We start from the raw sequence: 25,335 nt of genomic DNA on the forward strand, positions 1-25,335 counted from the left end.
CCTGCAATCCCAGCACTGTGGGAGGCCGAGGCAGTCCGATCATGAGGTCAGGAGTTCGAGACCAGCCCAAAAAACATGGTGAAACCCCGTCTCTACTAAAAATACAACAATTATCTGGGCACGGTGGCACGCACCTGTAATCCCAGCTACTCAGGAGGCTAAGGCAGGAGAATCGCTTGAACCCAGGAGGCAGAGGTTGCAGTCAGCCGAGATCGCACCACTGCACTCCAGCCTGGGCGACAGAGCGTGACTCAGTCTCAGAAAAAAAAAAAAAAAAAATTAAACATACATACCAGGGTTTAGACGCATCTGGATTTCAGAGATGCTAAAAGAAAATGGGAAGAAAAGTGTACTTAGAACAGAAGAAATCCAGTAGCCATATTTTCCCCTTGAAGACGAGCAGCCTGTGGAAAATGACTCTGACTATAATACATCTATGCCTACAATAGAGCTCCGCACAAAGAAAGTGTTCAATAAACATTTGCTTAACAAAGTACCAAAATAACCCCCAACTAGTATTCTAAGAACAAGGAATTGGATCTGTTATATTTGTATTCCTAGCACCTACACAGTGCTTAGAACATAATATGCACTAAATATTTATCTTTTAATGGGCATGCAATGATGACAGTGGAAAAAATGGTGGGGCTACAAATAACATTTCAAAGACAGAAGCAGAACTCACTGACTAGAATGGGGAATTGAAAGAACTCTAGTACTATGCACAGAAAAAGGAAAGTCTAGAAGATTAGTTGAGTTCGAGGAAAGAAGCTAAATGTAAGAGAAGGTATGTGGTGCCTACTACTTAGAAAACTATATACCAGATACTGTAAGAACTATAAAGGTGCAACTTTCCCTCAAGAAGTTAAGGTCCAGCAGAGGATGGGGTCTGTATATAACTATAGTGCAAAGAAACGATATATGCTCTAAGAAGGATATTGATGAACTGTTGTGGCTACGTAGAAGACAGAAAAGCATTATTTCCAGAAGCACAGGGTTAGGGTTAAAACAATAAAGCACTACACCAAAGGCAAAAAAGAGGAGGAAAATGGCCAAAGGCAATAGATTGTTAAGGAAAATAAAGATTATTGCAGAAGAAGAAGGCTAGAGATGGATGTAGGAAGACTAGGAGTATTTGACAGAAAAGAAGGAAAAAGAATTTGAAGGAGATCCAGACTATCAAATGCCATAACGCAATAAAATATCTGCCAAAAAATCCTAATTATTGTTACCATTCCAAGTCCAGTTCAGGTCCTATCTACTCTCAAATCCTCACAAATTCCTTCAGGCTTCAATGAATCTCTCCTCCTCATTTATTTCCACTGTACCAACAATATACATGTCCACAGACAAGAACTATGTATTATTAAGCTCAGGATTCTGTAGACAGAGCACAGCATCTTTGACATATGGAATATAATATACTCAACTGAGTATAATTATCCTAAAATATTCTCTGGACTGAGTTTATAAATAATGACAGCTTATTTTTCGGTGGCACATCAATGAAAACTACACCACATCAAGATTGGGTTGTGACGGAAGATTGGGTTGTGATGGAAGATTGGGTTGTGACGGGTGGGCGTAGTGGCTCATGCCTGTAATCCCAGCACTTTGGGAGGCCAAAGTGGGTGGACCACCTGAAGTCAGGAGTTCGACCAGCCTGGTTAACATGGTGAAATCCCGTCTCTACTAAAAATACAAACATTAGCTGGGTGTGGTGGTGGGCACCTGTAATCCCAGCTACTCAGGAGGCTGTGGCAGGAGAATCACTTGAACCTGGGAGGCGGAGGTTGCAGTGAGCACCACCACACTCCAGCCTGGGCGACAAGAGCAAAACTCTGTCTCAAAAAAAAAAAAAAAAAAGAAAAGAAAAAGAAAAAGATTGGGCTGTGACATCCACTTAAGTGGCCAGAACTTATCTTTCATTCAGTTTGTTGGGTATCAACTGTGGATCAGATGTTGTATATAAACGTTTTTCAGAGGAAGACCTCATAGTAAAGGTGAAGGGATTAATTAACTCCAAATAAGAAGTGCCAAAATAAAGGCAGTCATGTGCTGCATAACGATGTTTCAGACAATGACAGAAACAGAAATCTTAGACAGGAAAAGGCTTTATAGAAATCTTAGTTAAACAGTGATTTTCTGCAAGCATTCCAAATAACAGTTATTTTCTGTTACATGATAATTGTTACGGTTAACTTCTGTTATATAAAAAAGCATGTTATTCATGGGAAAAGGAATTTTTAAAAAAGTATTAAATGTATTACAGAAGCGGGTTTGCACTGTGCACTCACGTGCCATACTGGCCTCAGGCAGGCCTCTTAACAGTCCTCAACCTAACAGTTACCAAACTCCTCATCAAACTCCTCATTACCTCTGTAAAACAGAAGTCTGGCTGTTGCCATCAGTACAAATGTTTTTGGCTAATGGTCAACTGTCTAGTTCAACTTCACACTTCTGCTCCCTTATATTGAGCTGGATGCTTTGCATCCAGAAGTCAGTTGCATTTCTTACACACAACTGTCAATTCCTCTGGTAATAATCATTACATGTTTTTCAATTAAATAGTGTACAAACCAATTACAAGAAAGTGCTATTTCTGTAAAAATTACATTGGATGCTTTGGTAAGATTCAACAAAGGTGATGAGTCACTTAAAAAATGTGCCTGTCAAATCAGATGTGTGTTAGATTAGGTTAAAAGACAGGAGACAACTGTAAAAATCTATTATTCTGCACTAGTTTCATAGGTTATCTAAATTATTGCTCTACTTTCAAGTCGTCGAAACTGAACCTACTGCACATAGGATGGATTATACAAGTAAGATGACACTGAACTTCAGTCAGCTGAGAAAGGTCCCAGACATACGTCAAAATAGTGGCAACGAGCCAGGCATAGTGGCTCACGCCTGTAATCCAGCACTTTGAGAGGCTGAGGCAGAGGTTGTAGTGACCCAAGATCGTGCTACTGCTCTCCAGCCTGGGTGACAGAGTGAGACATGGTCTCAAAAAAAAAAAAAAAAAAAAAAAAAATGTGAGGACTATTATAAATAGTGATGCAATGATATTATATCATTTCCACGCAATGACATATCATTTTCAAATGATATAATGAGGCGGGTGGATTATTTGAGGTCAGTAGAGACCAGCCTGACCAAAACGGTGAAACCTCATCTCTACTAAAAATGTAAAAATTAGCCAGTGTGGTAGTGTGCGCCTGTAATCCCAGCTACTTGGGAGGCTGAGGCAGGAGAATTGTTTGAACCTGGGAGGCAGAGGTTGCGGTGAGCCAAGATCACGCCACTGCGCTCCTGCCTGGGAGACAGAGCAAGACTCCATCTCAAACAAACAAATACTGACAATCAAAAGTATGCCTTAGGTTGGGCACGGTGGTTCACGCCTGTAATCCCAGCACTTTGGGAGGCCAAGGTGGGCAGATCATGAGGTCAGGAGTTTGAAACCAGCCTGGCCAAAGCAGTGAAACCCTGTCTCTACTAAAGATACAAAAATTAGCCAGGCATGGTGGCAGGCGCCTGTAATCCCAGCTACCTGGGAGGGAAGTTGACACACAAGATTCCCTTGAACCCGGGAAGCGGAGGTTGCAGTGAGCCGAGATCACACCACTGCACTCCAGCCTGGGCGACAGAGCAAGACTCCATCTCAAAAAAAACGAAATAAGAAAGAAAAGTACGCTTTATGGCAGAATAGTTATATGTGCATTCGTATTCGATTGCTTAGAGCTTTACCAATTTTAAAAATTAATTTTCCAATTATGGACTCCAAACCATCAAATAAGGGGAGCTCCAACAAGAACACCCTGCTAACACTATTCCTTCAAGTCTCTACATAAAGGCTACCTCCTGATAAAAGCCCCAAGGATACTAACCACCTCTTCAAAATACCTTCAACTAATGCTAGACTGCTATTGGTTTTAACCTCAAAACACTTTTAAAAGCCAAATGCATTATAAATAATGAAAATTACATGACTTTCCTCTTTCAATCTTGATGCTCAATAAGTAAAACAAAACGAGCTCAATAAATCAATGCAGAGTTAGATCTTACAAAGACAACATGCCTATGAAAACATAGGTCTTTCAAAAAAATCTGTGAAAATCCAAGGCTAAGCAATTTAAGGAGAGAATTTATACCTTAATGGAGGAGAAATAAGCAGGAAATAAGTCAAAGTATGTGAAACAAACTAAAAAAGAATGGAAATATATATGGACCAATTTTAACAAAAATTCAGTTATCCCAGACAAGTGCTAGACTGGTTCTAAAAAGGAAAACGTTAAAACTCAATGTCAACATTAATGATACATCCACTAATCTTACCCACTGCTACATTTTATTATATATAAAGGAAACATTCATGAAACCAGGAAGTACACATCATGGTCTTTTCTTTAAAGTACCTTACAATCCAGTTGTGTACACTGGAATTAATACATGAAAACTTTACGTCCAGAGATTAGGACAATAAGTGTTCAATAAATGTTTGCTGGTCTCATTAAGAGTTAAACATCTGAAGATCCTACATTATTAACTTATCAAGGCAACAGGCAAGATGTGACAATTCAGACTCATGATGACCAAATGAACTATACAAATCAAAATAGCTACAAACGTTCAAAGAAAACAGTACCCATTTCAGACTGAAGAGGTTATGTTTTACACAGCAGATAGTATATGAACTACATCTGAAAAAATTAGTGGGGTTACAGTAAAGTTGTGTGACCAAAAAGAAGAGGGCACTCAAATGTGGTTAAAAACACTTGAGGCCCAATGGCCCACACCTGTAATCCCAGCACTTTGGGAGGCCGAAGCGGGTGGATCACTTGAGGTCAGGAGTTTGAGATCAGCCTGGCCAACATGGTAAAACCCCATTTTACAAAAAATACAAAAATTAGCCGGACGTCATGGTGCACGCCTGTAATCCCAGCTACTAGGGAGGCTGAACGAGAATCACTTGAACCCAGGAGGTGGAGGTTGCAGTGAGCCAAGGTCATGCCACTGCCCTCCAGCCTGGGTGACAGAGTGAGACACGTCTCAAAAACAACAACAACAACAACAACAAAAAACACTTGAAGACTATTATAAATAGTGATACAATGATATTGTATCATTTCCATGCAATGACATTAAATCATTTTCAAAGTGCTTTCATGTTTATCATTTTACTGACTGGACATCACAACCACCCAGTGAATTCACAAACCAGAGAACTATACACTTGAGGAGAAACACAGAAAAAGAATATCTCAGCCTGGGCAACATGGCAAAACCCATCTCTACTAAAAATACAAAAATTAGCCAGGCGTGGTGGCACGTGCCTGTAATCCCAGCTACTTGGGAGGCTGAGATGGGAGAATCGCTTGAATGCGGGAGTCAGAGGTTGCAGTGAGCCGAGATCACACCACTGCATTCCAGCCTGGGCAACAGAGCGAGGCTTGTCTCAAAAAACAACAACAACAACTAAATGCAGTATTCCATGTGGACAGTGAAAGAGATGTGTTAATACTACTTACTACCTGCAATAAGTTCATGGATGTCCTACTTCAAATCCTAATCAGGGGTCTTACCATTTTTACTAAAAGACCGTATTTCACTATCTAAGACAACCAACTACAGACAGCTAAATACAGAGTGAACTCTGAGACAGTAATCACTTATTCTATTAAAGTTTGTATATTCGCAAATTCATCTACCTAAAGTTTTCCCCTTGAGTCTGAGCCTAATTACAATAGATTTTCCCTACTTTACTAGAGATTAGAATGAAAAATCTATTAACACAATCATCCTTAGAGTGCAACAAATTGAGCCATTTACCCTAGACCCAAACTTGGGAAGCCCTTTGCAGTTGTTAGAGAAACCAGAAAAGTAGTCTTGCAAAGAATCAGCACAAGGGCAAAAAGTTAAATCAGTATCAACACATATACCTTCCCTCAATGCCTTTTTATTATGTATAAAACAGTGTGGGTTATCTCTCTTCCGACTTCCAATGTCCTCCCTATCAACCACTAAATGTCAATACTTATTTTTGCCAGATAAAATATAAAAGGGGGCCGGGCATGGTGGCTCACACCTATAATCCCAGCACTGTGGGAGGCCGAGGTAGGTGGATCGTTTTGAGCTCAGGAGTTTGAGACCAGCCTGGGCAACACGGCAAAACCCCACTTCTACAAAAAATTACAAAAATTAGCAGGACATGGTGGCGCACACCTGTAGTCCCAGCTACTCAGGAGGCTGAGGCTGGAGAATTGCTTCAATCAGGGAGGCAAGGCTGCAGGGAGCCAAGATCATGCCACTGCACTCTAGCCTGGGCAATAGAGTGAGAACCTGTCTCAAAAAAATTAATCAATTAAATTAAACATAAAAGGGGTTGAATAAAACTATAAGAAGTAGAGATTTTGGCTAGGCACAGTGGCTCACGCCTATAAACCCAGCACTTTGGGAGGCCAAGGCAGGCGGATCACCTGAGGTCGGGATTTCAAGACTAGCCTGACAAACATGGAGAAACTCTGTCTCTACTAAAAATACAAAAATTAGCCATGTGTGGTGGCGGGTGCCTGTAATCCCAGCTACTCGGGAGGCTGAGGCAGGAGAATCGTTTGAATCCAGGAGATGGAGGTTGCAATGAGCCAGGATGTGCCATTGCACTCTAGCCTGGGCAACAAGAGCAAAACTCCAGCTCAAAAAAAAAAAAAAAAAAGGAAAAGAAAAAGAAGAAGTAGAGGTAAGATTTAGGTAGGGGCTCAATATACAACTTATAAAAGAACATTCATTCATTCAACAAGTATTTATTCTATACCTACCAAGGTTGGAAATAATAATGGTTAGCGTTCTTCTACATCCCAATATACCCTATTTTTACTCCTGCCACCCTTCAGGGCCCCTATCTATAAAATGGAACTAATAACTACTCTCACAGAGGTGTAATGGATTAAATGTGGCAACCAAACTTTAAAGTGTTCTGTGCTCAAATACAGTAACATTAGAAGACCAAAAAGTTTTCACAACAGCGTGTTTAAAAAAAAAAAAAGGCCGGGCACAGTGGCTCACGCCTGTAATCCCAGTACTTTGAGAGGCTGAGGCAGGCGGATCACCTGAGGTCAGGAGTTTGAGACCAGCCTGGCCAACATGGTGAAACTCCATCTCTACTAAAAATGTAAGAAAACACTGGGCATGGTGGCAGGTGCCTGTAATTCCAGCTACTTGGGAGGCTGAGGCAGGAGAATTGCTTGAAACCGGGAGGCGAGGTTGCCATGAGCCAGGACTGCGCCATTGCACTCCAGCCTGGGTAACAAGAGCAAAACTCTGTCTCAAAAAAAAAAAAGCCTCAAAATGTAACTATATATACAGTATGCTAATATTTATCCCTGGACAGGGAGCAGCCTAAAACATCTCTGTATCCCTCAAGGTATTTGGCATATTGCCCTTCATCGAACAAGGGTTCAGTAAAAACAACTTTTTGTCTAATGTATGGAGTACTGTAGTCATTTTAATAATCTGGCAAAGAAGAATGAATAACAGAAACTAGTATTTACTGCTGCCTATTATGTACCAAGTACTGTGTTGGGCACTTCACCTATGTTATTTAGTTTAATTTTCACAGTCACTGTATGAGGTATGTATTAACCAAAAAATCAGGAGTGGATTTTCATTTTCCAAGAATCAGAACATAATAAATCTAGACTAAAAACTGAGCAACATATCTTACATTTGGCAGCATTTGCTTATTTCACATCAAAAGAATTAAGGGGGCCGGGTACAGTGGCTCACACCTGTAATCCCAGCATTTTGGGAGGCCGAGGCAGGCAGATCACGAGGTCAAGAGATCGAGACCATCCTGGCCAACATGGTGAAACCCCCGACTCTACTAAAAATACAAAAATTAGCCGGGCATGGTGGCGTGCACCTATAATCCCAGCTACTCGGGAGGCTGAGGCACAGAATTGCTTGAACCCAGGAGGCAGAGGTTGCAGTGAGCCGGGATCGTGCCACTGCACTCCAGCCTGGGCAACACAGTGAGACTTTGTCTAAAAAATAAATAAATAAATTTAAAAAAATAAAAGAGGTTCTCCCTCAAAAGATACATTTTTCCAGAAGAACTCCTGCAAGGTAATAAAATAGAGGAAGTAGGGACTGAGGAAAGAAATGGCTAGTAGGAAGCTACATAACTGAAGAGCTGTGAAACACCCTTGCCAATGTCCCCTCTCTACCTTCTTTCAACAAGACTAATGCAGCATTTACCAAGCCCTGGCTCTCTGAAATAATTCAGACATCCTTACTCCTCATGATGTTGAGGCCACAGAAGTGGGGCAAGGTGCCAATTAACTGTAGCTTCCGTGAGGAATAGGGAATCTCACCACTCAGAAGGCAAGCAATCCACATATTCAATAGAAAAATACTGCATTCCAGGCAAAAGACATAAAGACATCAAGTTTGAAACAAAACTGTATAGGAAGCTATACATGCCAGAGCATAGCGTTTGAGGCAGGAGAGAGACAATGTGAGGTTGGAGAGGTGGGTGGGCAGAGACTATATCAAGGAGAGCCTGATAGGCAAGATGAGGGAATTCAGTCTACTTTCTCTTTCTGTTACCAAGACAGCACCAGTGCAGACTTTCAAGTAGGTGAGTGATATGATCTAAATCATATTTTATATTACACTGGCAACTGGAGATAAATATACAAACTGGACAAGACCCAACTATCTGTCTTGGGAGCCCGGGTGGATCTCAGAAAACTAAGTTTCAGGAAAAGATGTACTTCACATTAGGCATGCTGAGTGTAAGGTACCTATAGAATATTCAGGTGTAGATTTCCAGCAGATTGCAACGGACACTAAAGCCTGGAGGGAAAAGTCATGGAAGAATTTAAGCCGGGCATGGTGGCTCATGCCTGTAATCCCAGTCCTTTGGGAGGTCAAGGCAGTTGGATCGTTTGAACCCAGGAGTTCTGAGACCAGTCTGGGCAAAACAGAGAAACCCCGTCTCTACAGGGTGAGGACACAGTGAGCTGTGATCATGCCACTGCACTCCAGCCAGGGCAACAGAGTGAGACTCTGTCGCAAAAAGAAAAAAAAAAGAATTTAGAAATTCAGAAAAACATCTGTATGTAAGTGCAACTGAAATCCTTGGGGTAACTGAGGTACTTCATGGAGACAACGACCTATGATAATCCTTGGCTAAGAAGTCAAAACCAGGTAACAGCAGTGTGTAAGGAGTAAGCAGATCATCAAGAAGCCCACACGGGAGGGAGAGAAAGAAATATAAGAGAAGGACACGGAGAACAAGGATGACAATGGAATACACTGGTTCAAGGAGATAGTGATTAACAGTGTCAGGTGCAACAAAAATGTCAAGTAAAATTAGGAATAAATGAATTCACTAGATGCAGCACACAAGAGGTCGCAAGCATTCTCAGCAAAAACAGTTTAAGCAGTGGTGGGGATGGGAAGCCAGAAAGCAACAGCTAAAATTTGAAAAGTGAGTGAGAGACTACACGTAAATCACTCTTTCAGAAGTTTCAACGAGAAGGGGAGAAGTTAGGTAGCTAGGAGAGGATTGGACATGTGGTTCAGGGAGGGTTTCCTAGGATGAGAATCTTAGGCATAAGATAACGGGCAGAGAAAAATGAAGGAATCAAAAGTGAGACCCTGAGGATGCAGCAACATTACTCAACCCGGGCACTACTGACATTGTGGACCAGGTCATCCTTTGTCATGGGGCTGTCCTGTGCATTGTAGGGTATCTAGATGCCTCTACCCTTAGATGCTAGCAGCACATGCATCACCACCACCTCCCAATTCTGACAACCAAAAATGTTGGCAGACACTGCCAAATGTCCCCTGGAGGCAAAATCTTCACCCCTCCTCCCCAAGTGGACAGCCACTAGGAACAGAATGGGGAGAATGAAGGGAAATAACTGATGGGAAAAGACTGCCAAAGAAGCAGCAGTGAAGCCTAAGGCCCCTGGCAAAGGACTGCCTCAAACAGCAGAAGAAGCATCTCATCCTCTGAGACAGGAGGAGAGAGCAACACTGGAGAGGGAGGGATGACAAACTGGTAGATGGAGCCAGAAGTTGAAGAAAATCAACCAGATGGCTCAAAGTTCTCAGTGAAGTGGAGGCAAGGTCATGTGCTGAGTATGAGTGGTGATAATTTAGTGGCAGATTTGAAAACAGTGGCTGGAGTTTGTAACAACTGTCAGGGTCTGGTAGCTGGCAGGTCACACCAGGGAATACCGACTGAGGCTGGAAAACAGCATACTCCCTTCTTCACCGAGAACGTTAAAATGTATTATAGCTTCCCACAGAAATCACATACTATATATTGATTACTGTTCCAAAGAACTCACAAGTCTATATGAATTTCAACTGCATAATGGAGAGAACAGACTCCTCAGGTTCACCTGGGAAACAAATCCATTTTTTAAATAACATAGTTCCCATCAGATAATGTGAACTGTGCCCTACACAATCAATGTTCAAGTGAACTTTTGGTAAATAACCTGTTCAAGGTGGGGGTTGTCTGTGGTTATAACTACTTCCCAGTTCTTTTTTTTTTTTGAGACAGAGTTTCGTTCTTGTTGCCCAGGCTGGAGTGCAATGGCGCGGTCTCAGCTGACGGACTGTAATCTTTGCCTACCAGGTTCAAGCGATTCTCCTGCCTCAGTCTCCCAAGTAGCTGGGATTACAGGTGCCCATCCACCATGCCTGGCTAATTTTTTGTGTATGTGTATTTTTAGTAGATACGGGGTTTCACCATGTTGGCCAGGCTGGTCTCAAACTCCTGACCTCAGGTGATCTGCCCGCCTCGGCCTCCCAAAGTGCTGGGATTACAAGCCTACTTCCTGGTTCTTAACTGGCAGAACTACCTCCTGACCAACAGTCAGGAAGAAAACTAGAATAGAAAGGAGTGGCTGCAAAGACACAAAAATGTATTAAATGAGATTCTTCACATGATAAACACCTGCTCACCCCTGCCCTCTAAATCAAGGGCTGCAAATGCAAATGATTACAGGACCAGGAAACTGGAGAAGCTTCCTGTTTAGTCTGTTCTCACACTGCTTTAAAGATACTACCCAAGACTGGGTAATTTATTTTATAAAGGAAAGCGGTTTAATTGACCCCCAGTTCCGTATGGCTGGGGGGGCCTCAGGAAACTTACAATCATGGCAGAAGGGGAAGCAGGCACCTTCTCCACCAGGCAGCATGACACAGAGTGTAAAGGGGGAAGAGCCGCTTATAAAATAATCAGATCTCATGAGAACTCACAGGAACAGCATGGGGGAAATGGCCCCCATGATCCAGTCACCTCCCACTAAATCCCTCCCCTCGACATGTGGGGATTACAATTCGAGATTAGATTTGGGTGGAGACAAAGAGCCAAAATATATCAGTTGTCTGAAGCCTGGGCCTGGGAAAGAAGCTGGAGGTGAACCACCAGCACAAAGACAAAGACAAAGACAAAGACATAAAGGACTGCCCCTGAGTGAAAAAATAAAAAGAAAAGCGGCTGGGCGCGGTGGCTCAGGCCTGTAATCCCAGCACTTTGGGAGGCCGAGACGGGCAGATCACGAGGTCAGGAGATCGAGACCATCCTGGAGAACACAGTGAAACCCCGTCTCTACTAAAAAAAAATACAAAAAACTAGCCGGGCAAGGTGGCGGGCGCCTGTAGTCCCAGCTACTTGGGAGGCTGAGGCAGGAGAATGGCATAAACCCGGGAGGAGGAGCTTGCAGTGAGCTGAGATCCAGCCACGGCACTCCAGCCTGGGCGACAGAGCGAGACTCCGTCTCAACAATAAATAAATAAATAAATAAATAAATAAATAAATAAATAAATAAATAAAAAGAAAAGCTACAAACACCAGCCCAGGGCTGTGCATAGACAGTGACCCAAACAGGCTGGATGCAGTGGCTCATGCCTGTAATCCCAGCACTTTGGGAGGCCGAGACGGGCGGATCCCTTGAGGTCAGGAGTCCGAGATCAGCCTGACCAACATGGTGAAACCCTGTCTCTACTAAAAATACAAAAATTAGCAGGGCGTGGTGGCACGTGCCTGTAATCCCAGCTACTCAGGAGGCTGAGGCAGGAGAATAGCTTGAACCCAGGAACCGGATTATGCAGTGAGCCAAGATTGTGCCATTGCAGTACAGCCTGGGCAACAGAGCAAGGCTCCATCTCAAAAAAAAAAAAAAAAAAAAAAAAGTGATCCAAACAGAAGGGAAAACCCCAAGTCTGTTCTACACAAATATGGAGTCAAAATTTACACTACTTTGCAGGTGCTGGAGACCCATCTGAGAATAGACCAAAACCTCTCTAGACGCAGTGAACCCAAAGGGTCCCATCAGAGACAAATGCAAAACCAGACCAAAAGAGCATCCCACAACCCAGGCATAGGCAAACAATTCTCAAATTGTCAAATATTGCACACCACATGGAGAAACAGCAAAAATCTTGGAGGGAAGAAGGGAAGCCAAATGGGAGACTTCATTCCTCAAAAATTACAGCTAAGAAAATAATCCAAACAGGACTTAAACGTAACTATATTTTAAAATGTCCCAAGAAAATGCCCTTGTGAAAATTTAAAAGCAGATTTGAAAGAAAATTTAAAAACAGATTTGAAAGAAAATGTAACAGAAATTCTTAAATTTGAAAATATATTCAAGGTGGGGCACAGTGGCTCATGCCTGTACATCATAGCACTTTGGGAGGCCGAGGTGGTAGGATTACTTGAGACCAGGAGTTCAACACCAACCTGGGCAACACAGCAAGACTCCATCTTTAAAACACGTATATATATATATGTTTATACACACATATATATTTGTATATTTGTATAAATATCAATATTTACATATTTGACTATTTATATATAGCCAAATGTTTTTAGTGAAACCCTCAATAAGTTAACAAATTAACTGCACAGCTAAAGAGGAAATTAGTGAATCGTAGATGTCAAGAAATTACCCAGAAGAGAGAGAAATGTAAATTAAAGAAAACTTAAACAACATGAAGGATGTGATGAAAAATCCCAAAACATATCTAAATAATGGTTCCATAAATGGAAAATGGAGACAAAACTATTTGAAAAGATAATGGCTAAGATTTTCACCCACAGCTGAAGACATCAGGGGTCCTCGGACTAACGGAATACATCAAATAAAAGCAGGATACATAAAACAAATCCACACCTAGAAATATCGCAAAAAAAAAAAAAAAAAACCTGAAGATCAAAAAAACAAGGAAATAAACAGCAACTCAAAAGTACTGTAAATAAAAAATAAATAAATAAATAAACAAGGAAAAGATCTTAAAAGTAGCTCAAGAGGAGAGAGAATTACCTCCCTATAACGAAATTACAACTAAACTGACTGTTGACTTCTCATTAGCAAATAAAAATACGCCAGGTGCAGTAGTTCACAGCTGTAATTCCAGATCTTTGGGAGGCTGAGGAGGATCGCTTGAAGCCAGGAGTTCCAGACCAGCCTAAGCAATAAAATGAAACCCATCTCCACCAAAAAATTAAAAATTAATGAGAGCTAAATGATAAGAACTTACGAACACAAGGAAACAACGGACACTGGGGTCTACCTGAGGGTGGAGGATGGGAGGAGGGAGAGGAGCAGAAAAAATGACTATTGGGTACTGGGCTTAACACCTGGATGATGAAATAATATGTACAACAAACCCCTGTGACATGTGTTTACCTATGTAACAAAACTTCATATGTACCCCCAAACTTAAAATAAAAGTTAAAAAAAATTTACAAATTTGTCAAAACACAGGAGAATAACATCGAAGTACTCAGGGAAAGTAATTAACCCAAATTCTGGACCCAGCTCAACAATCATTCAAGAGAAAAAGTGAAGTACAGACACTTTCACAAACACCAAGCCCAAGTTTACTATTAAAGGGTCCTTACTGAAATAATTATTTAAGAACTTTTTTAATAAAGAAGGAAGAAATAGAGTGCAGGAAGAATGGTGACCAAAGAAACCTGAAAAACACATGAGTAAATATTCACTATTTTTATAGGTGTAAGGTGGCTTAAGTAAGGCAAAACTAACACATAAATAACATTAACATGGAAGAGGGACTAACGGTTAAGGAGTAATTCACTCCAAACTCTTGGTCTTATTCAGGAGGACAGGAATAATAATTGAGCTTAGACTTAAGGAAATGCTCATGTTAAAATTTTAAGAGTAACCAAATTTCTGGTTTAAACCCTGGAACAAGAGAACTACAATGAAAAAGAGCTGAACTAATTTCAAATTCAAGACTTTCTTTAAACTCAACAGAGCACTGGGCACGGTGGCTCACGCCTATAATCCCAACACTTTGGGAGGCCGAGGCGGGCGGATCACGAGGTCAGGAGATCGAGATCATCCTGGCTAACACGGTGAAACCTCGTCTCTACTAAAAATACAAAAAATGTAGCCAGGCATGGTGGCGGGCGCCTGTAGTCCCAGCTACTCGGGAGGCTGAGGCAGGAGGAAGGCATGAACCCGGGAGGCGGAGCTTGCAGTGAGCCAAGATCACGCCACTGCACTTCAGCCTGGGCGAAAGAGCAAGACTCCATCTCAAAAAAAAAAAAAAACCAACAGAGCAACCAGTTGGCTCAAAAACTAAGGAGCGTACCTGAAGGGAGAAAGGAGACAACCATATGCTCACCTCTCAGAGAGTACAGCTGGACACCAAAAAGAACCAGTAGAAGAGTCAGTAAATGGGTGAAATCTCATGTGGCTTGCTGAAAAGATAGCGTGAAACCACTGGGAGTCACAGAAATTGAGGATACGGTACCTCAACTTCCTGCAGGGCCTTCCTCCTCCAACCCCCCCACCCCACGCACTCAGAGCTCTAAAGAGCTCTGAGGTATGCTCATTGTGATGCAAACCTGGGGGTGGGCAGCAGCTAAGCCTGAGAGGCTGGACACTACCCTCAAATCACTCTACCCTATCTCCACTAGGGAAGACAAGCCTTCACTGTGACAGAAGGGACAATGGTTACTTCTACCCTTAAGACAACAGTGAAAAAGCAGGGAGGAGGGATGGGTGCCCGAGTCCTGGGAGAGGCATAGCATTCCACATTGAGCCCACTACAACAGCCAGGGAAGGGGCAAGATCCTGAAACTCAGGCCTGAAACTGAGGCTTAACCAAGAAGAGACCACATCCTACCACCCCTCCCCACCTCCAAGCAAACAAATTTCCAGGAACAGTAAGAGCAGAATATCACTGAGAAAGAGACGGGAGAAAATCAAGAACATATAAAGAGACCCTCACTAAAGCACACTTCAAAGGGGAGACCTGAAATTTACACTGGAACAGACACTGTTCTGGTAAACCAATTCCCACTCTGATCACAAAGTATCTCTAAGAGAATTTGAAAACTGGGGTACACTAGGTTAACCGTAACACAAAAAACCTCAAATCCAGCCCAATGTAACAGTGAAAAGGAGGCCTAGCATGACTAACACCATTTTGCTTCTAAGCCCCCACCACCACCCAGTGATACCATCTAACTATGGGAGACATTCAGTCTATAGTTTATAGTTTAAAGCAAATAGTCCCTTCTGAAAACTAACCTCTGAAGAGATAAGGGTAGTGTAAACACAAATAACAATGTTGTTAACGATTTCTTCTTTTTTTTTTTTTTTTTTTTTAGACAGGGTCTCACTCTGTCACCCAGGCTAGAGTGCAGCGGCACAATCGTGGCTCACTGCAGCCTCGACCTCGTGGGCTCAGGTGATCCTCCCACCTCAGCCTCCTGAGTAGCTGGGACCACCGGTGTGTGCCACCACACTTGGCTAATTTTTTTATTTTTGATAGAGACGGTGTTTCGCCATGTTGCCCAGGCTGGTCTTGAACTCCTAGGCTCAAGTTATCTGCCTGCCTCAGCCTCCCAAAGTGCTAGGATTACAGGAGTGAGCCACCATGCCCAGCCATGTTAAAGATTTATAGTATTGTGACCTGACCAAGGACAAAGAAGTTTCACAACCTCCACAGACCCTCACTGCCACCCAGATGTCTGTGGTCATCATAGTCACCTCTTGACCTCAATCTCCTCCTTCTTCTCTCTTCCTCTAACATAAAAGGAGGCTAAAATTCGTATTAACTTAAGATGGCTCTTTAGGACATTACTAGTCCACCAACTTCTCGGGTTGCTGGCTCCCTAAATAAAATTGCTTTCTTTGCCCCAACACCTTGTCTCTTAACTTACTGGCTGTCATGTGGTGAGTAGTACAACCTTGGACTTGACTACACCAATTCCTAAATAAACTAACTCAAATACCAGCACTAATGGCCTAGCAGAAGGAAAGACATACCCATTTATAGACAAAAAGATTATACGGAGGCTGAAGTGGGTGGATCACCTGAGGTCAGGAGTTCGAGACCAACCTGACCAACACAGTGAAACTCCATCTCTACTAAAAATACAAAATTAGCTAGGTGTGGTGGCACATGCCTGTAATCCCAGCTAATTGGGAGGCTGAGGCATGAGAATCGCTTGAACCCGGGAGGCAGAGGTTGCAGTGAGCCAAGATAGTGCCACTGTGCTCCAGCCTGGGCAACAAGAGCAAAACTCTGTCTCAAAAAAAGACAAAACAAAACCAAAAAAAAGATGATATGGTCAGGTGCAGTGGCTCACACCTACAATCCTACCACTTTGGGAGGCCAAGGCAAGAGGAGCCTGAAGATATGACTGAATTGCTGTGATCTCATGATAAAACATGAATGGACAAAGGAGTTGCTGCTTATGGAAGAACAAAGGAAGTGTTTTTCTGAGATGGAATCTACTTTAAACATTTTTGAAGCCTTAAACATTTTTGAAATGACTATTTCAAAAATAGACTATTCTATAAACTTAGTTGATAAAGCAGCAGCAGGCTTGGAGAAGTAGTTCTAATGTGGGTAAAATGCTATCAAACAGCATCGTATGCCACAGAGAAACCTACAATGAAAGGAAGAGTCAACAGATATGGCAAACTTCATTGCTGTCCTATTTTAAGGAACTGCCACAGATTCCCCAACCTTCAGCAACCACCACCCTGATCAGTCAGTCACCATCAATACTAAGGCAAAACCCATCACCCGCAAAAAGGTTATGGGTCACTGAAGGGTCAAATGATTGCCAGCATTTTTTGGCAATAAATGAAAGTATGTGCTTTTTTTTTTAAGACATAATGCTATTGCACACTTAATAGACAACAGTATAGTGTAAACAAAGCTTTGTTTTTTTTTTTTTTTTGGAGACCGAATCTCACTCTGTCGCCCAGACTGGAGTGGAGTGCAGTGGTGTCATCCCAGCTCACTGCAATCTCCACCTCCTGGCTTCAAGTGATTCTCCCGCCTCAGCCTCCTGACTAGCTGGGATTACAGGCGCGAGCCACCACACCAAGCTAATCTTGTATATTTAGTAGAGACGGAGTTTCACCATGTTAGCCAGGCTGATCTCGAACTCCCGACCTCTGGGGATCTGCCTGCCTTGGTCTCCCAAAGCGCTGGGATTATGAGTGTGAGACACCACGCTCAGCCAACAAAGCTTTTATATGCACTGAGTAACCAAAAAATTTGTGTGACTTGCTTTACAGCAATATTTGCTTTATTGTGGTGGTCTAAAACAAAACTATCTCCAAAGTATGCCTGTATTGTACAACGAAGATACATGCACGCATGCACGCGCGCACACACGCGCACACACACACACACACATACCCCTATTATGAAACAGAACTCAGCATTTCAATGAATTCATGCAATAAATCATGAAAAAAAACTCAGAGACGTCACTCTGGTAGTTGTCATCTTTGGCTTCCCCTTCGTCTGCCATACTGTAAATGTTGGTAGAAAAGATTCTGGGGCCCCACAGAGAGCTATTAGCACCTACTCATTTACCAGTGTGGATGCAATTATAACAATTACACATCTTACACAGGTAACTAGACACAGGACAGGCATGTCTATAGGGTGAGCAGAGAGGAGGATCCACTAGATAGGCACCTGATATAGCAACCACTGCACAAGGAAGAAGATACAAACATGAGGAAATGGTGGGGGGGGGCCGGGTGCAAAAAGGGGCACCTTTGATAAGGGAAGTCTTTATTGAGCACTTCCTACGTGTAAGGCAATGTGGTACCCACATACTGAGGGTATAGCCTCCATGGAGCTTACAGTAGAAAAGATCCTGGGATGTAGCTATGGTACAAGCATCAAAGCAAAGCATGTAGTGCATAAATAAACATTACTTCTTGCAATTCTCCCAGCTTTATATGCCCATCCTTAGCTCACACCTGCAATCCCAGCATTTTGGGAGGCCAAGGCAGGCAGATAATGAGGTCAGGAGTTCAAGACCAGCCTGGACAACATGGTGAAACCCTGGCTCTGCTAAAAATACAAAAATTAGCCAGGCATGGGGGCACATGCCTGTAATCCCAGCTACTTGGGAGACTGAGGCAAGAGAATTGCTTGAACCCAGGAGGCGGAGGTTGCAGTGAGCCGAGATCATACCACTGCACTCCAACATGGGGGACAGAGCAAGATTCCGTCTCAAAAAAGAAAAGAAAAGAAAAGAAAAGAACTCATGGCAAAAGCAAACTCAATTCAAGGCTGAATCAATATGTAGATTTCAAAGGAAATACTTGAAGAAGGTGATGTTGCAGTTATTCTTTGTACATGTGGAGAGGAACAGTGGGCAATAGCATTGTATATAGGCATGAGCTAACAACTTTACACCAAGAAAGACTTGAATGAATGCTCACACAATCGCCAAGGCAATCAAAAACTTAGCATGGCAAAGATTTCCTAAAAAGAATTCAGTATGTAGGGACATTTACTATGGGAGAAAGAAACAAATCAGGATATAAAAAAATAACACCTTTATAGCACTTATATATAAATAAGCCCACCTGAACATAAAATGTTTAACAGAGACCAATTTAATGTAAAAGATAAGGCCACAGAATGTGAACCAGATTTGAAAATGGTGCTCTTGATGAAGATTAGTGCTCCTATACAATAGTGACAAAATTTCCTAAAACCATTCTAGGTGCTTACATGTTATTTCATAAAATATGAAATAGCATAAATGCTGAGAAATATTAAACTATATCTAAGACACTGTATTTGGAAGAACAAAAGAATAAAGCAAATTTAATGAAACATTTCATTAAAACATTAAATACTTTGAGCAGATTAAAGGTGTCTGGAGGGAAAAAAACAGCCAAGAATTTTAAGTTTAAATATGGAAGAGAGCTAAAGCTGTTAGAAAAAATATTCTAATTCAGTTATAAATAGAAATGACATTCCTATATAAGGTTAACAGAACGGTGAGGGGTAAAAGGTACTTTTAGAAAATTAAAGGGAATTTCTACAAAAACAATGAAAATAATACTGCAGACGACAATCAATCAAGAAAGGAGTTACAAAAATTTTAATGAAACAAGAGAAGAATATCTTACCTTGCAGAGATTATGACCTTTCTGGTAAATTACCAAGGTTCCATTGAACTAAAATTATTGGGTTTTGTAGCATTTCATTTCATGTCACACCCCTGCTTAAAATCTTTAACCGTTTCCCAGGAGACTTAGGGCAAGTTCAAAAACCTAGCAAATGGCCTACTAAGCCTTTTCAAGACCTGGCCCCTGTTGCCAACTTCTGCTTCAATGCCTGTTTCTTTATTTTCTGGTCATTGTAGATTTCTTTCAGTTTTTTTTGTTTTTTTTGTTTTTTTTTTTTGAGTCAGAGTCTCACTGTCGCCCAGGCTGGAGTGCAGTGGCATAATCACGGCTCACTGCAGCCTCAAACTCCTGGGCTCAAGCAATCCTCCCAGCTTACTCTCTGGGAGTAGCTAGGACTACAGGAACATACCACCACACTCAGCTAATTTTGCGTTTTTGTAAAAATGGGGTTTTGCCATTTTGCCCAGGCTGGTCTCGAACTCCTGGGCTCAAGTGATCTGCCTGCCTCAGCCTCCCAAAGTACTGGGATTACAGGCATGAGTCACCATGCCCGGCCTTCTTTCAGTTCTTTAAAAGGTTCTGTTGTGCAAAAACCCCAGCTCTCTCACCTTGCCTCATCACATCTGCACCTTCTGTCTGAAAAACTTATTTCCCCAACTAGACCAGGTCCTTCTCATTCTTCAGGTCTCACTTAAATGTTACTTCCTCAGAGTGACCTTCCCACCTCTTCCCCCAAGGACAGACTCTCCAGCCCTACCCTGTTATATACAGTTGACCCTTGAACAACACAGGTTTGAACTGCATGGATCCACTTATACCCAGATTTTTTTTTCAATATAAATTGCACTGAGTGTGCCTGCCTCTTCTGCCTCCCCTTCCACCTTCTCTACCTCTTCCACCTTTGCCCCTTCTGAGACAGCAAGACAACCCCTCCTCTTCCTCCTCAGCCTACTCAGTGTGAAGACAATGAGCACCTTTATAATGATCCACTTCCTCTTAATGAATAGTAAGTATCTTTTCTCTTCCTATGATTTTAATAATATTTTCTTCTCTGGCTTACGTTACTATAGGAATACACTACATAATACATATAACATACAAAATAACGTGTTAATTGACTATATTACCAGTAAGGCTTCCGGTCAACAGTAGGCTATTTTAGTAAAGTTTTTGGGGGGTCAAAAGTTATACTTGGATTTTTGACTGCGTGAGGGTCAGCACCCCAACCCCTACGTTGTTCAAGGGTCAGGCATACTCCCACAGTGTTCTGTAGTTCTCCTCTGCCTCCATCTCAAGACTAAATTCTTTGGCCAGGCTTGGTGGCTCACACCTGTAATCCTAGCACTTTGGGAGACCAAGGTGGGTGGATCCCTTGAGGTCAGGAGTTTGAAATCAGCCTGGCCAACATGGTGAAACCCCGTCTCCACTGAAAATACAAAAATCAGCCAGGTGTGGAGGCACGCACCTGTAGTCCCAGCTACTTGGGAGGCTGAAGCACAAAAATCGCTTGAACCCAGGAGGTAGAGGTGGCAGTGAGCCAAGATTGCACCACTGCACTCCAGCCTGGGCGACAGAGTGAGATTCTGTCTCAAAAAAAATTAATTATTTGAGGGCAGGGCCTACTTACATCTTATTTATCACTCCATGTAGTCTCCAGCACAGTCTGGCACACACTACATACTCATTAAGTAATATTTGTTAAATGAATGAAGGACAGATCCTCAGGATGTAGGACAGATTATGTGAGAAATAAATAATTGATAAAGTATAAAACACCTATTTGCACAAAATTAGCTTTTGTCTACCCCAACTATTTTCAGTAACTACAATTAAAATCAAACTTTTTCTTTTCATTTGCATTGCTAAACTTGAATTTAGTGGTAATATTAGGAATAATGATTACTAGCAATTACAGTTAATATATCCCATAAGTGGCTGACAAACCTTGGTGGGGTGTGTGTCTAGGGGTGTGGATAAATTCTAGGATATATCACATCTGACCCAGGCTCTGGCAATCTGTGAAAGATTCTACTCATAAGGAAATTAGTTTCTAAAATCAGCAATGTCAGGGTAATCAGGTAAATCCAGGCAAGTTGTTCTTCAACTATTACTTACCACTCTTTTTATCTGCCGTATCTTCCTCATGCGACTGTATATGTTTACTTTAATTATCAAAATACAATCTCATACTTCCAAGAACCTAATCTTTAAACATAACACAAAATCTTTTTCTTTCTTTTGAGATGGAGTCTCGCTCTGTGGCCCAGGCTGGAATACAGTGGCGTGGCCTTGGCTCACTGCAACCCCTGCCTCCCAGGTTCATGGGATTCTCCCGACTCAGCCTCCTGAGCAGCTGGGGTTACAGGTGCGTGCCACCACACCCGGCTAATTTTTGTATTATTTGTAGAGACAGGGTTTCACCTTGTTGCCCAGGCTGGTCTCGAACTTCTGACCTCAAGTGATCCGCCCACCTCGGCCCTCCCAAAGTGCTGGCATTACAGGCATGAGCCACTGCGCCTGGCCCATAATACAAAATCTAAACCTGATATCTAAAATTGCAACTCACCTAAAATAATGTAAGGTAAGCTTTTTAAACAATATATATTATTTATATATGTTTTGTTAATTCCCAGAAACCAAAGTTGTTCTTACTATCAAAATCAAGTTACACTGGCACTTCATGTTACCATTTGATAGAGTCCAAAAAAAAAAAAGCAAGCCTATGCCTATTTCGAACCAGTTATGATTGAACTGACAGTAAACTATTAATATCAGACCAGCACTGTGTGTCTAACCTGTTTGCCATTAAAAATCCAGACACAACCAACCACACAAGGAGTTACTGATTTACCTGCCTGGTACATATAAGGGTCACTTTCCATTGAGAAATGTTCACCTAAAAGCAAAGAAAATTAGATACAGTTTCCCAAAACACTTTACTTCTAACCAAACCATTACATTCCTCTACTATATGTACCCAAAAACATAACGTCCCTAAGCAGTGTCCGTCCACACAAGCAATACACCGAGCAAAGGAGGAAACCTGCACAAGTGGGGATCAGCCTGTGCTGATGAGACTTCCCGTTCCCAAGCTGGCCTTACTCCCCAGCCCACCCTAGAAGGTCACTAAGAAGAAAATGATGCAGGCAGGAAAAGGCAGTTACGGTACCTTGCATGTTAAGCTGTTTGCAAATCCCATCACAATCCAGTCTGAAGTAGATGAAGTGTCTAAATATCTGAATTTGATGAAGCCTGCTCTATGACATGCACATTAGGCACGGATCTGTCAAGAGGGATTAGAGGTCCAAACAATAAAATGCACAATGTTATTAGCTTAAAATCAAGAAAACCAATTGTTTCCCTGTGCTCTTACATTTGGAAGTAACTTTTTCTTGCACAATAATTATGTTACTTTTACCTTCATTTCTTTTCCCTGCATTCCCAACATATCACCAAGAATGTTGTATTTTATTTGCTGGTTTAAAAAAGATCAAATGAAAATAAAATTTAAGCCACAAACACAAGGTAATTTATACCATTTGCCATTATGATCCTTTAAATTTTGCTACGTATTATGCTTAGGCAAGAATTTTTGAAAATACAAAAAGCATTAATAAATGATAATATGTGTGGATTTTTTTTTTGAAACGGAGTCTTGCTCTCGTTGCCCAGGCTGGAGTCTAATGGTGCCATCTTGGCTCACCGCAACCTCCACCTCCCGGGTTCAAGCAATTCTCCTGCCTCAGGCTCCCGAGGAGCTGGGATTACAGGCATGTGCCACCACACTCGGCTAATTTTGTATTTTTAGTAGAGACGGTTTCTCCATGTTGCTCAGGCTGGTCTCAAACTCCCGACCTCAGGTGATCCGTCTGCCTTGGCTTCCCAAAGCGCTGGAATTACAGGCGTGAGCCACCACGCCCAGCCAAGAATGTGTGTGTGTGTGTGTGTGTATATATATATTTTTTTTTTTTTTTTTTGAGACAGGGTTTCACTTCTGTTGCCCAGGCTGGAGTGAGTGGTACGATCTTGGCTCATTGCAACCTCTGCCTCCCAGGCTCAAGCCATCCTCCCACCTCAGCCTCCCAGGAGGCTGAGACTACAGGTGTACACCACTGCACTCAACTGATTTTTGTATTTTTTGTAGAGACAGGGTTTCACCATGTTGGCCAGGCTGGTCTCAAACTCCTGACCTCAAATGAAATGCCTGCCTTGGCCTCCCAAAGTGCTGAGATTACAGGCGTAAGCCACCTACACCTGGCCTCCAGAAGATATTTTTTAAGGACATCTTTTAGGCCAGGCACACTGGTTCATGCCTGTAATCCCAGCACTTTGGGAGGCCAAAGTAGGGGAATGGCTTGAGCCCCGGAGTTCAAGACCAGCCTGAACAAAACCGTGAGAACCCATCTCTACAAAATACAAAAAAATTAGCCAGGCATGGCGGCCTGCGCCTATACTCCCAGCTACTCAGGAAGCTGAGGTGGGAGGATCACTTGAGCCTGGGGAGGCAGAGGCTGCAGTGAGCCATGATCACACTACTGTACTCTAGCCTGGGTGACAGACTTGAGACCCTGTCTCAAAAAAAAAAAAAAAAAAAGACATCTGTTAAGATCTACATGATTTCATTTGTCAATGTCTGATGATAAAGAGATCTAGGTTGGCCAGGCACGGTAGCTTACACCTGTAATCCTAGCACTTTGGGAGGCCGAGGCAGGCAGATCACCTGCGGTCAGGGGTTCAAGACCAGCCTGGCCAACATGGTGAAACCCTGTCTCTACTAAAAACACAAAAATTAGCCAGGCATGGTGGCACATGCCTGTAATCCCAGTTACTTGGGAGACTGAGGCAGGAGAATCGCTTGAACCCAGGAAGCAGAGGTTGCAGTGAGCCGAGATCACACCACTGTACTCTGGCCTGGGTGACAGTGAGATTACATCTTAAAAAAAAAAAAAGAAAGAAAGAAATTAGCCAGGCGCAGTGGCATGTGCCAGTAGCTCCAGCTACTCAAGAGGCTGAGGTGGGAGGATCACTCAAGTCTGGGAGGTGGAGGTTGCAGTGAAGTTAGATCACAGCACTGCACTCCAGCCTGGGCAACAGAGTGAGACCCTGTCTCAAAAAAAAAAAGAAAAGAGGTCTAGGTGAAGCAAGTAAATAAGGTTAAAACAACTCATTGACAGGAGAGAATTTTGGGGGTGATGGAAATGTTCTAAAACTGGACTGTAATGATAGCTATGCCAACTCCATAAATTCACTTAAAAATAATGGAATCATACACTAAAAAGGTGAGTTTTATGGTACGTAAAGTACACCTCCATTACGTTATAAAGAAATCAACAAAATTTTGTAATCCCAGCACTTTGGGAGGCCAAGGCAGGCAGATCACAAGGTCAGAAGATCAAGACCATCCTGGCTAACACGGTAAAACCCCGTCTCTACTAAAAATACAAAAAAAAATTAGCCAGGCGTGGTGGCGGGCACCTGTTAGTCCCAGCTACTCAGGAGGCTGAGGCAGGAGAATAGTGTGAACCTGGGAGGCAGAGCTTGCAGTGAGCTGAGACCGCACCACTGCACTCCAGCCTGAGTGACAGAGCGAGACTCCATCTCAAAAAAAAAAAAAGAAATCAACAAATTAACACACAGGTCCCATCTGTGTAGAAATATGGTCCTGCTTCGGCCAAGATTATTTCTGGCCCTGAGGCTCTACAGTATTCATCAGCACTTTCTAACTTTAATAAGTAACAAAAGTGATTTTAATCGATTACAGAAAAAGATGTTAAGTCCTCTTTTTTTCTAACATGGACTTTTAAGTGTTCTTTTAGGGTACATAACTGTTTAGTTCTCTTAATGATAGGTCTTACTTTTAAAAAAAAAA

The 25,335-nt window shown here is 42.3% G+C and overlaps 1 protein-coding gene across 2 annotated transcripts in view; it reads right to left on the minus strand.

The window, feature by feature from the left end:
• CDKL5 (cyclin-dependent kinase-like 5) overlaps positions 1–25,335 on the minus strand; it is a 237,155-nt gene that overhangs the window by 195,449 nt on the left and 16,371 nt on the right. Inside the window, exons 1-2 of one of the 2 annotated variants that reach the window (XM_011995815.1) lie at positions 14,812–14,885; positions 14,650–14,698 (exon numbers count right to left, since the gene is read on the minus strand). The exons of the other annotated variant lie outside the window; for it this stretch is intronic. The gene's annotated coding sequence lies outside the window, so the exon portion shown is untranslated. Of the gene's footprint in view, positions 1–14,649; positions 14,699–14,811; positions 14,886–25,335 lie in introns of those variants that run through there. 2 annotated transcript variants of the gene reach the window in all.

Source organism: Mandrillus leucophaeus, unplaced genomic scaffold (assembly GCF_000951045.1).
Source record: "Mandrillus leucophaeus isolate KB7577 unplaced genomic scaffold, Mleu.le_1.0 Scaffold499, whole genome shotgun sequence".
Classification (NCBI taxonomy): Eukaryota; Metazoa; Chordata; class Mammalia; order Primates; family Cercopithecidae; genus Mandrillus; species Mandrillus leucophaeus.